Source organism: Choloepus didactylus, chromosome 8, assembly GCF_015220235.1.
Source record: "Choloepus didactylus isolate mChoDid1 chromosome 8, mChoDid1.pri, whole genome shotgun sequence".
Taxonomy (NCBI): domain Eukaryota; kingdom Metazoa; phylum Chordata; class Mammalia; order Pilosa; family Megalonychidae; genus Choloepus; species Choloepus didactylus.
The window spans coordinates 91,560,521-91,575,164 of NC_051314.1; the positions used below are offsets into that span (position 1 = coordinate 91,560,521).

Genomic DNA, 14,644 nt, shown 5'->3' on the forward strand with positions numbered 1-14,644 from the left:
GTTTTCCCAGCCCCCACCTCTGACCTATGGGATCAGAATCTGCTTTCTAACAAGATCCCCAGGAGATCCTTCCATACACACACATTTGAGAAACACTGTATTACTTTGTTTCTCTAACTCTAAAATGTTAGCTGTGTAGCTGCCTCCCTTCCAAAACATTTCCAGAAAATTGTCATTACGGTCAGGCAAATTAAATTTGTCTTTAAATATGTTTGCTATAATTCGAGACATTTTTGGATAGGATGTATCATACATGTGTATATATTGTTATGCTGTTCACGCTTTTTTCCTACATCACCCCACCTTCTCCTAGTATCCCTCCCTGACATCCTACACTTAAATAATTTCCCACAGCAAAACAAAGGTGAGGCAGGTCTAGAAATATTTAGAATCAGAGAACTTTAGCTTTACAAAGGACACTGGGAATCATCTAAAACAATCCCTTCATTTTACAGAGGAGGATTTTCAGGCTGGAGGGAAAAGGGCTGTTCAAGGGTCACAGCAAACTACTCAGAGTCTGAATGAGGACTCAGGGGTCTTCATCCCAGACCAACATACCGTTAACAGAGCACAAAGGTTACAAACACCACTGTGCACTGAACTATCTGGGTTCCATTACCAGCTTTACCACTGTTTCTTTAGCTAAGTCTCAGCTTCCTAATCTGTAAAATGGGCATCATAATACCTGTCTTCATAGAGCTGTTGTGAATATTAAATGACTTAATGAAGGTAATATACATGATACAAGGCCTGACAGTAAACATTTAAAATAGAACTGCTGCTGTTATTATTCCACGTTGTAGGATATCGAAGTAAATGATCAAGAGAACAAGTGTAAGGTATGGAGCCAGGGTATATGTCTTCTTGAGGTCTTGAGTCATTTAAAACAGAGAATAGTAATGGCTGTCTGTATTTTTTAGAGGCGGAGTTTACTATATTTATTCCTTAGGTCTCTAGAAGTTAATACATCAATACAGCAGACCCAACACAGAAGGAATGGATACATGAAAGAATCTTTAAAATCAAGGTACTTCAAAATCAGTTTTAAGGTGTTGTTATAAGAAGTCCCATACAGGCTAATGCCAATGAATTTTGAAACATTAAATTAATGGATTCAGCTAAATATCCAGGAAAACCATATTCATAAATGAAGATGCCAATGCCTTTTAAATTAAGGATGGAATTGCCAACATAAAAGACTGAAGATAAATGAGGACTAATCATTCCTTTCAAGCATCACTGAAAGAGCCTGATAACTCTGAATTGTTTTGAGATTTTGATTACTAGAGATTGTTAAAAATCTAAGCAACAGGATTTTCCACCTACGAGATAATCACTTGATATTGGGAATCAGTGACTCAGACCAGATTTGATGCTCTGATCTTTTAAGTTCCTTTTTCTAATTCTTACTGTGAAGGGGCCCATGGTCCTAAATTTAATGTCATTATGTAGATATGAAGCTCTATGAAGACAATGGCACTTTGTCTAAAACAAAGCAATGCTTAACTTCTTTGTAAAACTGACCTTATAAGGAAGATTTACTATACTTTTTTTTAAATAAGGATATGCACATTTACACAAATATATACATCTGTATTTGTAGCAAAGCTTTACCAATCAACTGTTCTCTATCAGCCATCATGAAATTAATACATCAAAGGTCTGTGCTAACAGTCCTACTCTCAACACTAAGGGTCTTCTTAAGAATTGTTTAGTTTTTGGTTGAGGGCCAGATTTCCACATTTACTATATCACTGGAGGGTGTATGGCTTCTTATAATTAATAAAAAACAAAACCCAGAATGAATAACAACAACAAAAAAATAATAAAACAACAATAAAAATCAAAAGGCAAGAAAATTACCCAAAGGGACTAAATGAGCAAAATAAGATATAACTGATCAGTTTTGCCAGAATCAACAGAAATGTTCCAATAAACACAGGGGCCAAGATGAAGAGAGAAGTCAGCAGTCAAACAAATTAGTAGGCTAAGGACCAAAGCAGTGTAAGAACAACAAACTCACCAGGAAGTTTGCTGAATGTTGTTAGACATTAGCCAACACCTACATGTATTCAACACCAAAAATGAATAACTATAAGGAAACAGCAGAAATTGTCAACTAAAAGGTGGGAAGAAGAAAATAATTCCTTTAAGGAGAAGAACAAAGGCTAAATACAAAATGAAGCAGGTAAGGGGGAGGATCACCAGGTAAATCAACAGATGAGAGTTTTAATCTGCTTCTACATCTAACCAGTTGGTTTCCTTCAGAACATTTTCTTAACTTTTGAACCTTCATATGTAATTTGAGCAGGGAAGATCATATCATATCCAAAGGTTCCTTCCAGCTCTGATAAAAGACCAGGAGTTTCTGTTTAGATGATAAACAGATTTTTAAAAAATTATTATAGGCTACTTTTATTTTACAGTAGGCTTCAAGTTGACAAATCTGGAATTTTACACAGAGTCAAGCTCTATCAGCACACACATGGAACCACAGGCCTAAACGCGTGAGTCAAATCAAGGACTCTGAAATGAGTACAAACAGCTGGATAGTTCATGTTACCTGTGATTTAACATCAGCCCCAGACACGATCCCTCTGCTTGTCTTCTCTAGCTCTTCCCTGTTGGATACACTCATGTCTGACCCCCACCCAATTCTTCACACAAGTTTTATATAGTTAATAGAACTCATAAGATGTAATAAATAGTGGAAATGTTTTGTGGCAAGTCCTAACCTTGAGAATGGCGTAGTGGAAAACAATTACCAGTGTTCTTTAAAAAACACCCCATGCTGCCTGCCCCCCCTACCCTCCATTAGAATGAGTAGCCCAGTAATTCCACTTTCCCAAATCTTCATAAAATAATCTGAAATGTGGACAAATATTTATACCTACAAACATAACATTAATTATAAGAGCAAAAAAATCTGATGAACACTAGATCTGCAGTAAACAAATTATTATGTAAATTATAACTCCAGTGTTGGTTCCCCTCCTATATGCTCCCATTATCCCCTGTGCTTATTCTTGTACAGAACTGAAAATGTCTGCTTATTGGCCATTTCTCCACCAGATTTAAACTGAAGGGCTAACATGTTTTGTTCACTGCCTTTGCTAGAGTCTAGCTCACAGTAAGCATAAAATATGTAACTGTTGAATGTTTGCTAGTAAATGCTGTCAAGCAAATCTATGTGAAATAATGTTATGTGGTCATTAAATGTGGTTTGTGAAGCATTTTGTTTTAATTTTGAATTTTTAATGACCTGAAAAAATGTCTGTGATTACATTGCAATAGTAAAAAAATAGTAAGCCAGTGCCCTTATGAAGCTTGTTGCTGCAAAGGAGTGGCTAAACCTACCTGTGGTTTTGCCTGGGAGTCTCCCCCTCAGTGCCTCTTTGTTGCTCAGATGTGGCCCTCTTTGTCTCTCTCTGGCTGAGCCACCTTGAAGGCTGATCTCACTGCCCTCCCCACTATGTGGGACCTGACTCCTGGGGGTGTGAGTCTCCCTGGCAGTGCAGGATGTGACTCCTGGGGATGGGTTTGGACCCAGCATCATGGGACTGAGAGCATTTTCTTGGTCAAGAGGGGGATGCGAGATGAAGTAAAGTGGAGCTCCAGTGGCTGAGGGATTTTGGGTGGAGTCGGGGGGGTTGCTCTGGTGGACATTCTTGTGCACAATATGGATAACACTTTTTGGGTTTTGATGTATTAGAGTGGCTGGAAGTGAATACCAGAAACTGTCAGGCTCCGACCCAGTGGCCTTGACTCTTGAAGATGACTGTGTGGCGGTGTGGCTTGCAAGGGGTGACGGTATGACTGTGGAGGCCTTGTGAATTGCACTCCCTTTGTCCGGTGTGTGGATGGATGGGTGGAAAGGTGGGGACGAAAATTGGGTGAAGGATGGGGGGGATGATTTGGGTGTTCTGTTTTACTTTTATTTTTTATTCTTATTCTGATTCTTTCTGGTGCAGGGAAGGTGTTCGGGAGTGGTTTGGGGTGATGAATGCATAGCTATGTGATGGTGCTGTGAACAGTTGATTGTGCACCAGAGATGACTGTATAGTATGTGGGTGTATCTCAATAAAACTGAATTTAATTAAAAAAAATAGTAAGCCAGATTGCACAATTAGGCATGCATACATAAATTGCATTGTATACTTAATCCTTACACATCTTTGAAATGTAAATATCTTTATTTCCTTTTTTTAATGCAATTTTAGTGAGATATACTCAAATACCATATAATCCATCCAAAGTATACAATCAGTGGCACACAGTATCATTAAATAGTTGTGCATCCATCGCTACAATTTTTGAGCATTTTCATTACTCCCAAATAAAGAAAAAATATATAAAAAAGAAATAAAAAAGAACACCCAAACCATCTCATATCCCTTATTCCCCCTATTATTTATGTATTTTTGTCATTATTTTATTACTCTTCTACCCATTCACTGATTAAAGGGAGTGTCAGTCATCAGGATTTCACTATCATGTGGCCACATGATAAAAGCTACAGAGTTATACAATTATCATCAAGAATCAAGTCTACTGGATTACTATTCAACAGATTCAGGTATTTTCTTCTAGAAATTCCTATACACTAGAAACTATAAAGGAGTATCTATATAATGCATAAGAATAACCTCCAGACTGACCTCTCGACTTTGAGATCTCTCAGCTACTGAAACTATTTTGTTTCATCTTTTTCCCTTTTTGGTCAAGGTGGCATTCTCAATCCCTGATGCCAGGGTCCAGCTCATCCCTAGAAGTCCTGTCCCTCATTGCCAGGGAGATTTACAACTCTGGGAGTCATGTCCCACATACGAGGAGGGTAGTGAGTTTACCTGTCAAGGAAAGAGGCCACATCTGAGCAACAAAAGAGGCTCTCTGGGGGTGACTCTTAGGCATAATTATAAGTAGGCTTAGCTTCTCTTTGCAAGAATAAGTTTCAGAAGGGCAAGCCCCAAGATCAAGGGCTTGACTTATTAAATTGGGATTCCCTAATGCTTGTGGGAATATCAGGAATTCCCCAGGCAAGGAAGTTTATTATGTCCACATTTTTTTCCCCAGTCCTTTAAGGGGGCTTTGCAAAGTTTTTATTTTCTGCACAAAGTACTGTGGGGTACATTGGGGTATCATACTGACCTGTACAGAATAACAAGATTTCATTCCCTGTTCTAGGTTTCATGCAACCATGTTGTTTAAATAAATTGAACATACAAGTTATATTAGAAAGTGTACTACAGAGAATATAAATTTTGTACCAAATAAACATCTCTTAAATAAGTCAAAACTCAGGAATAGATGTGACTGCTGTAAAAGCTTACTATCTACCAAGCTTTACAACAAGCCTCATTGAACACTCTGCATTATTGCATCATGGATTGCCTGATCTCTATCCACATTTTATCCCCTATTACCTACGATCTCGAATTCAATTCTCAGCATTTGCTCATCATAGTTTATATTAGTGAGACCTTACAAAATTTGTCCTTTCATTTCTGGCTTATTTCACTCTACATAATGTCCTCAAGGTTCATTCACCTAGTTACGTGCCTCACGACTTCATTCATTCTTGCAGCTATTCAATATTCCATTGTATGCATATACCCCATTTTGCCCTTATGAAGCATTTTTAAAGATAGGAAATATTCATGAGGCAACTTAAGTGAAAAGACAGGATACAGTAGGTCTAAACTACATAAAACTACATTCCATACAAAAAGAGGCAGAGCACACTGAAATTATTCAGACTAGTTTATCTTTGGATAGAAGCATTACAAGTAATTTTTGTTTTATTTACAGTTCTTTGTATTTTCTAAACTTTCCACAATGGTCCACATATAACATTTACAATCATAAAAAGATGTGATATAGCACCGGTCAAGGATAGGAAGGTTTGGTTAACAGCAGGTTTAGTCTACATAGGAATTACTAGTCTTATCATTTATGCCTATAGCTTCACCGTGGAGATAGCCCAGAGGCATGCCATTTGAGTCAAAATTTTATCTTTACTATATTGAGATATATTTTTCTTCTTTTTTGTTATGCCAGAAAGCATACATTTCAGAGTTGTTGCACAATAAGTACGCTTTGTCCAGACTGAGAAGTAGTGACGACGGTTGTCTGGGATCTGCAAGCTACCAAACTGGATAAATCATATGCTTTGTTCTCAAAGGTAAAGGTTTTCACAAACCTGTGAGAAGCGTCTGAAACCCTCATGAGACAGAGGCATTCTGATGGCCTCAGTAAGCACTTATACTTAAAGATAAATTAGAAGCATGGGCTTTGGAGTCACAGATCCAGGTTTGAAGTAACACAGACTTAGGATAGCCATTTACCACTCAAGTCACCTCAAGCACTCTTGGTCTCAGTTATCCCACAAATAAATGAGTATAATTATACCTACCCCTTGGGTGTTATGAGCAATTATGGGATGATGTCTGTAAGTCATAGAAGTATGAAAACCCAAAGCCTGCTTTAAGTACTCAATTAATGTCTCTAGTTACCTTCCCTTTCCCTCTGGGGATCAAAGGTCTAAGTTGGGAAAGCAACCACGAAAATAACTTGAATGCTAAAAATGATCAACAACCATCTATAATTTTATAACATTAATATGCTAGAGGTATGGAAAGATAGTTTGAACAATCTTCCAATTCACCCCTCAGAAGCTCTCGTAATACAGTTCAAAACAATTTTCCTATCCTCTGGTCTTCGGTAATAGGAAAATATTAATCACTAATCTTTGTGTCCTTCATATACCCGGAGACTTGTCGCCCTTCAGTTTTTTCTTGAACATTCCCATTTTTAAATTTTGTTTCATTCCTTTTAACATGTTTGTAGCACCTTTGAGCTCTGCAAGCCCACAACCCTCTACACTCCCATATCCTTTTAGCTGGGGACCCTCTGAAACCCTTTAAACAGGGTTGAGCATCGCAGCAAGGCTAGGGCTTGATTCATGCATCCCAGTGTTGAGCTTTGAAAAATAAAATGAATTATCAAGCTTCTGAAGGTTACTTGATCCTGAATGACTGATGGGGGTGGGAGTGTGCTCTTGAAAAAGATAAAAGAGGGACCAACAGTGCCCTCCATGTCTGCTCCCGTAACCTTTGTCCTTTGCTTTGACTTGTGGTAACCAACAATGTTTAGCAAGCTGATACCATTCCAGATTGCATCAGATTCAACATTGCACCAGATCTCTCCCTTCAAAGGAACAGCCTCTGTCACTGAAAAATATCTGCTCCCTTCCTTGATTAGCTCTTTTATTCCAGTGCTTCACTGAGCAATGCACCAGGAAAGGACCTAAACAAAGAGTAAGGGAAATTTTCAGCAGTTTGGGGTTTTCTTTGTTCAGGCTTAAGTACCATCAGGCTTGGTAAACTTGAGCTCATTCTTCCAACAAACTTGAGAGGTAAGTGCTGGGCCTTCAAAGATAAGGCAATCTTGCCTTGTGGAAGAAAAGAATATCAACAAGTACATCACAGTAGGATATGTTCTAGAATATGGCTGTAAAAGAAGAACACCTAGAAGAACATAAGGAAGAAGAACATTAAAAATCACCAGGAAGAAAACCTGGCTCTTCCTCAGCAAGATTCTAAGAGGTAGATAATGCACACATCTCTATTCTGGCCTGAGTAATGAGCCACTTGTCTTTGGGGGGTTAATATTGTTGCAACGGTTTAATGCACTCTATTTAACACCACTGCTATTGAATTGCTTAGGTTACTATTTTAGTTTCCTAGTTGTAACACCATACAGTGGATAGCTTAACAGGAATTTATTGGCTTAGAGATTCAGAGGCTTCTTGAAAGGCTTGTTTTCTCCTGGGGTTGGTATCTTCTGCCTGGCTGGTGATCTTTGGGGTTCCTTGGCTTTTCTGTCATAGAGCAATATCCTTTCCTTTTCAGGTTGAAGTTTGGCTTCTAGTTTCTCGGCTTCCTCGTCTATGTCCAATTTCCTTTACTTATAAGGACTTCAGCCATATTGGATTAAGGCCAAACCTCATTTAGTTTGGGCACACCTTAACTAATAACATCTTCAAAGGTCCTGTTTAAAATTGGGTTCACACCCACAGAACCGGGGGTTGGAACCTGAACATGCCTTTTGTGGGGGGCATGATTCAATTTCCAAGTTACTGTACTTGCTTTCCTGCTCTCTTCACATATTTACCTCCTCACTTTAGATTTGTAACAAAATATTCTCTCCTCAGTCTTTCAACCCCATAATGTTTCCTGCTCTGGAGAGTTGCTTTGACTATTGGGAAAAGAACATTACAATGGCTTAATCCACACAAAGAGGCAGGAATGACCCTACTTGCTGAAAGGAGCAGGCAAAGGTATGTGAAACCATTATCAGAAGCACCTTGATTGGAAAATCACTTTGAGAAGGCTGGTGACCAAGCCTCCAGTGGCGCCAGCACACGAGTGACTCCCCTCGGGGACCCCAGGTTCATCCCTCAGCCACAGCTGGGAACAGTTTATCTTCAAATCACCTCATGTATTTTTAGTGCTATAATACTTGTCAAAACAGTGGTTAACCTTTTATAGGCCATGGAACCCTTGAGAGAATCTAGTGAAATCCAAGGATCTTCTCCCCTGAAAATGTCTCAGAAGCACATAAATAGAAAGCATGTGTTCAACTTCTTGGAGATTCACAGACCACCGGGAGCCCACACACAGATCCCAGGAGGAGGCATACTGTTCAGTTTCAGTATTTTTGAGCTTCTTTACCATGTGCCAAGCACCATGGAGACCATACCTCAAACTCAACTCTTTGCCATTCTGAATGGCTGACCATTCTCCCAAACTTCACATTCACTCAAGTAACACTTCTGCCTAACACACTTGTCCCCAGGGTATCAGCCCAGGAAACACCTATTCAGCAGCTTTGATATCATCTCGTAAATGAAAATGTTCTGAACCATTCACCCTAATTCACAAAACACACACAGGAGTTCCTACACTATTTATTGCTACTACATATTTAGGTATCTTTCTCCCTCTGCTAGACCATAAGCAACCTGAGGGCATGGATTATAACTTAATCATCTTTTTATTTCCAGCTTCTAGCAAAGTACCCATTCTGAAGAAGTACATTCTATTGGGGAAAACAGACACAAATCAGATAATTTTAATAAAGCTCTTCCAACTTGATGGGATCAGTGATTTTGAACTAAATCTTTAGAGATTTAGTAAACTAAACAAAGTTGGGGTTGGCATTATAGGTAGGGTGGACACAAAAGCATGCACACAGGATAGAGAGGGTGCCTTCCCAGCTAACACAAGTGTTCCAGACACCATTAGCCTTTCTGTAGTGAAGGTATCCTCTTATTGATGCCCTAGTGTGGATGCTTTTATGCCCTTAGAACTGTAAACTTGTAACCTAATAAATCCCCTTTATAAAAGTCAATCCATTTCTGGTATTTTGCATTCAGCAGCTTTAGCAAACTGGAACAGTGAATCTTGTAGACCATATACAGTTGGCTCACACTTTTTTGTATCCATTCTGCCAATCTCTGTCTCTCTTGACTGGAGAGTTTAATCCGTTTACATTTAATGTCACTACTGACAATGCAGGACTTTCTTCTGCCATTTTGTTGTTTAGGCTTCATAGGTCTCATGCCTTTTTTGTACCTCGATTCTTCCAACAATGCTTACTTTCATATTTATCTGATTTTTTTTTTTTTTTGTATTGTATCATATTGATTTCTTTCTCATTTCTATCTGGATATATATTCTCTTATATTTTCCTTGTGGTTTCCATGGGGTTAAAATCTAACATACTCAATATTTAACAATCATATTTGACTTCACACCAACTTGACTTGAATAGCATATCACATACACTGTTCCTATACCCCTCCTTCCCTCCCATCTTTTTTTATACTTGGAAAAAATTACCTTTTTACATTGTATGTCCAGAATCATAGATTTATCATTACATTTTATGCATTTGCATTTTATTACTGTAGGAATTAATAAGTGGAATTACATAACAGTAATTATAATAGTACTGGCATTTATAATTACCCAAATGGTTACTGTTACTGAAGGTCCTTATTTCTTTACGCTGCTTTGAACCATTGTCTAATGTCCTTTCCTTTCTATCTGAAGAACTTCCTTCAACACTGCTCCTAAGGCAGGTCTCGTGGTGTTGAACTTCCTCAGCTTTTGCTTATCTAGGAATGACTGAATCTCTTCCTCATTTTTTAAAGAAAGTCTCAAATACAGACTTCTTGGTTGATAGTTATTTTCTTTCAGCATATTAAGTATTGCAACCCACTGCCCTCTGGCCTCCATAGTTTCTGATGAGAAATCAGAACTGATTCTAACTGAGACTCCCTCGTATTTAACACACTGCTCTTCTCTTGCAGCTTTCAGAACTGTCTTCTTGTATTTTGCATTCAATAGTTGATCAGCATGTGACAGGGCATATTTTTTCTTCAAGTTTATTCTGTTTGGTGTTCTTTGGGCTTTGGGGATATACATATTAATGTCTTTTGCTAAGTTTAGAAAGTTTTTAGTCATTATTTGTTTGAATATTCCTTCTGCCCTTTTCTTTCTTTCTTCTCCTTCTGGGGCCCCATAATGCATTTACTGGTATACTTGATGGTGTCCCAGAGGTCTCACAGGCTATTTTCACAGTGCGAAGAGATTGCCCAGTGAAAACATGTGCAGTAGATAGAGAACAGAAGTAGCTGGTGCTCTAAGTAACACCGATGTTGTAAATCTAGCAGAAAAAGCAAGAGATGAAGAAGGCAGAGTCTGATGCAAGAGACGAGCCAAGAGAACCCAGATCACAGAAGAGAAGATTGGAAAGAATAACAACTCATCTTAAGACTGTACTGTCCTTGGACTTCTCAGGAAGAGTGATTTTTTTTTTTTTTTTTTAATTCAAAGGACACTCAGTTTTAAACATTAAACAAAAATCACAAAAAAAGTGTGATGATGGTAAGAATTTACATCTCCTGGCTATCTCTCAATGCTTTATCTGCCAGCCATGTGGAGTTTCTGATTAATATTCAGTAGGAAATAAATTTATAATCATGTGCCTGCCATTCAAATGTGCAAAGATACATTTTTTCTTCAGTACACCCAATAATGCATTACTGTATCTCCAGTTTAATACATTTATGAATAAATTTATACATTTTTACACATTTTGTGGTAAGAATGATAATAGAACAATCTATTTCACTGTTACATGAAACACAAAAGGGGAATGAAAGGTTCAGTTAATTGAGGAATTTAATATGTTTTATAATAAATATCAAACAGTCATTACTTAGGCTGTTCAAAGGGTGGCTGAGGTCAAAAGATGATAATGGCCAGAGTTTGTGCCCATATTTAATCTCGGTCAGTTACTTACATTTACATAAGACGTTTCCTCTATTAATGAACTTTTTTTACATTTGAATGCTAGAAATCAAGTTTTTCCTGATTTATATATAAGCAGTAATAATAATGATCAACAGTAGTAACAAAAAATAAATGGAAAACACTAGCCCTCCCAAGGTACAGTGCAATGACAAACAAACAGATATGAAAATAAATTACCTATATTGCCTTAGGCAAATGTGGTTTAGAAAGCCGGGAAAGCACCAGAAACTGAAATGTTTCCTGTACTGGCAGTGTTAGAAGAGGTCAGCAAAGGGAAGATTCCATGAATTCTTCATCTTTTGACATTTTTGTCAACAGTGTGTATGCCTATGAATGCCCACATATACACACTCAATTTTAAGGCATGCTGATCATAAGAAAAGATGCAGTGGCATCAAAATTACAGTGGAGAGACTTGGGACGAGAAGGAGGAGCAAAATCTACCCAGTCAGGAGGAGCTAACAGTCAGTGTCCCTTCTTAACACCTGCTGCCATTTAAAAATGTAATCTGGGATTGTTCCATTCATTCTATTATGGTCTCTACTACTTTTAACTCCAGCTCTGGGTAAATAAAAAGTTTTGTTTTAATAAAACAAAAGACTTCAGGGGTGATCCTGAATTAAGGAGGACTCAACATTTCCATGATGGTTCCTTTGAGAATAATGCCCAAAAAATAATATCCACAACAACCTCCTCTAGCAACTTTCCTGCTTTAATGGGAGAAAAGAGGGAAAATGCTGTACTGATGGTTTATCTTCTCTAGGTGTTCAAAGGTAACCAAGATTAAACATTCAATAAATACCACAGAGGGAAGGAAGGAGAGAGAAGTAAAGGGTTCTATGAATAAATGATGGAAAATAAGACACTATAAAGTTAAGAACACTCTAGTCAATAGGAATAAAGTTTTATTGAGTTTGATGATTTGGGCACATAAAAATTAGGGTAACTTAATTTTTTAGCATTTACAATGTAAGACTTATTTACCTATGGCAAGAGTAGGAGAAAAAAAAACTAGATATTCTCAGTCAATTACAAAATATGAAGGACTTAAAAATTTGATGAACCAAGTCTTGATTAGATCAGAATTATGTTAAAATGTGATTATTTCACAGCTTGGCATTCAGATAAAACTATATAATAAAGCAACAGAACCAGGAAGCCTTGCTTTTATGCATTAAATGTATAGAGTTTGTCTACAGAAGAACTTGGCCATGATGCATATTTCTACATATATTCGACACAAAACTAGGTCTAACCGTCTATTTTCGCTATTTTGGGGAATTTTCACAATCCCTTTAATCCTAAGTCCAGCTAGTAGAAAAGAGTTAAATGTCACCATTTTATGTTTATTCCAGAGTGTGATAAATATAAGATTAGCCAAATTTTAAAAAATGCACACAAATTATTGAAACAAAACTGTATTTATATTATTTTACAAAAATAAACTTAAAATGTGACAATAAAGATTTGGTTCTTTAAGTGCATTAATGTCTGTGAAGTCTTCAACAAGGGGTCCAGTCATGTAGTCCTGCAGTGGTTAAGGTCACCGACTGTGGAACCAGATGGCCTCAATCCAGTTCCCAGCTCAGCCACTTGCTAGTTATATGCCCTTAGTCAAGTTACTTATTCTTTCTGTGCCTCAGTTCCTTCTCCGTTAAAAGGCAGTAATAGTACCTACCTAGCCAGGTTGTTGTGAGGAGTAATGAATTCATGTAAAGCACTTAGTGGAGTACCTGGCACACAGTACATATGCATAGGGATTAACTGTTATTATTATAACTACCATCATTGGTGTTACTATCCTCTATCTTGTGGTCTCTCCATGAAATAAAAATCAACTCAGGTCCAAGTATGTAGATCTAAACAATTATCAGTTACTCATAAATACCATATTTTCAGCATACTGTAATGAAAATTTAAGGCCTGTGCATGCCTCTGGTAAAATACAAAAGATGATTATTGGTCTAAAGCCAGTGAGGAGTAGTCCTAGGAGTGTTCTCAGATCTTCTGACCCATGTTGATGCTCCTTCACCTCCTGATGGCCTCTAACCCTGGCAGGCTTTCAATAAACTACAGCCACAGTTTCCAAAAATAAGGCAAATTAATAAATAAACCACCAAGTTAAATGTTTCCCCATAGAGCACAGTAAAAACAAAGATCTATTCAAAACATTCTGTTTCACAGCTTTGTGACCTAGATTCCCTGACCTGTGATAGCCTTCTGAAAACACAACAGGAAAAGTTATCTTCACTGGGTCAAAGGCATGGATCTAGCAGGTATTGCCTCCGCCAGGCAATAATCAACAAAATCCCCATCCTCCCCTCTTCTTGTTGGCCTGCCTTCAGGAGGTCTGGACAACTATGTTAAAACTCACGTTTCTAGAATCTTGGTGTGACCTTCCCTTGGCACTCCAAACTGTAACTCAAAAGCCTTTCCCTGCTGCCTGCTCTTTCTGTTCCTCCAGCATCCACGTCAATCTCCTTATTCTTAAGATCAGTGAACTTTCTGGAGAGTTTTGAAGAGCTTTTGTCACTCTCAAGCCTAAAGCAAACATTCAAAGCCTCATTCTAAGGATTATCAACATACAATCATGGAATAATCAAGCCAGGAGGAAACCTGGATATAATCCAGTGCAAACCTCCCATTTTACACATCAGGGAGCTACGATACTGGTGATCACCCGCAACCCAAATAAAAGACTCAAAGTAATCTAATTAAGTCATATATTTCACTGGAGCACCTCGGTTATCTGTGTTCATGTTTTGAGACCTTAAATCTTTGTTGTAAGCTGTTAATCATTTAAATCCAGGTTCTGAATGATTCAGTATTTCTTCTGACTTATAATCATGGGCAAATGTAGGGGAAATACTTAAATTCTTAAAATCCTATGCTTCCATGGATCTCAATTTCATGTTTCACTGTTAATATCAACATTACTATCATAAATTATTTAAAGCAATGAAGAAATTAATATTCATTAGCTAATATTTCTAAATTCTAGTTTCTCTTCTCTGCAACTGGATCAGGGTGGGGGCTTGAAGTTAAGAAGCAAGCTCTGGAATCCCACTGACTTCAAGTAGTAAAGCCCAATGGGAATGAACAGGATGAGGGTAATTTTTAAAGATATACTTCTTCTCCTGTGCCCTTCTTTTAAAAAGATGTATAAATTACCTCACATTTACTAAATTGAAATCTGCCTTATATGTTTAAAAAGATAAGTAAAAAATAATTTCATACACAAACAAGTAAACAAGCCTGTTTAA

General features: G+C 37.6%; 1 protein-coding gene and 2 long non-coding RNA genes across 5 annotated transcripts in view; 2 read left to right on the top strand and 1 right to left on the bottom strand.

The window, feature by feature from the left end:
• The window catches only part of ANO6 (anoctamin 6), a 234,918-nt gene that overhangs the window by 183,414 nt on the left and 36,860 nt on the right, over positions 1-14,644 (bottom strand). The gene's annotated exons all lie outside the window — the stretch shown is intronic.
• Positions 1-14,644, top strand: part of LOC119543446 — a 42,590-nt gene that overhangs the window by 10,424 nt on the left and 17,522 nt on the right. The gene's annotated exons all lie outside the window — the stretch shown is intronic.
• On the top strand, positions 7,287-11,088 carry LOC119543445. Of its 2 annotated transcripts, none has more exons than XR_005218584.1 (3): positions 7,287-7,604; positions 8,213-8,338; positions 10,736-11,088. It is a non-coding gene; the product is annotated as an uncharacterized LOC119543445 (long non-coding RNA). The 2 variants fall into 2 exon arrangements; XR_005218585.1 differs by having other exon boundaries at positions 10,739-11,088.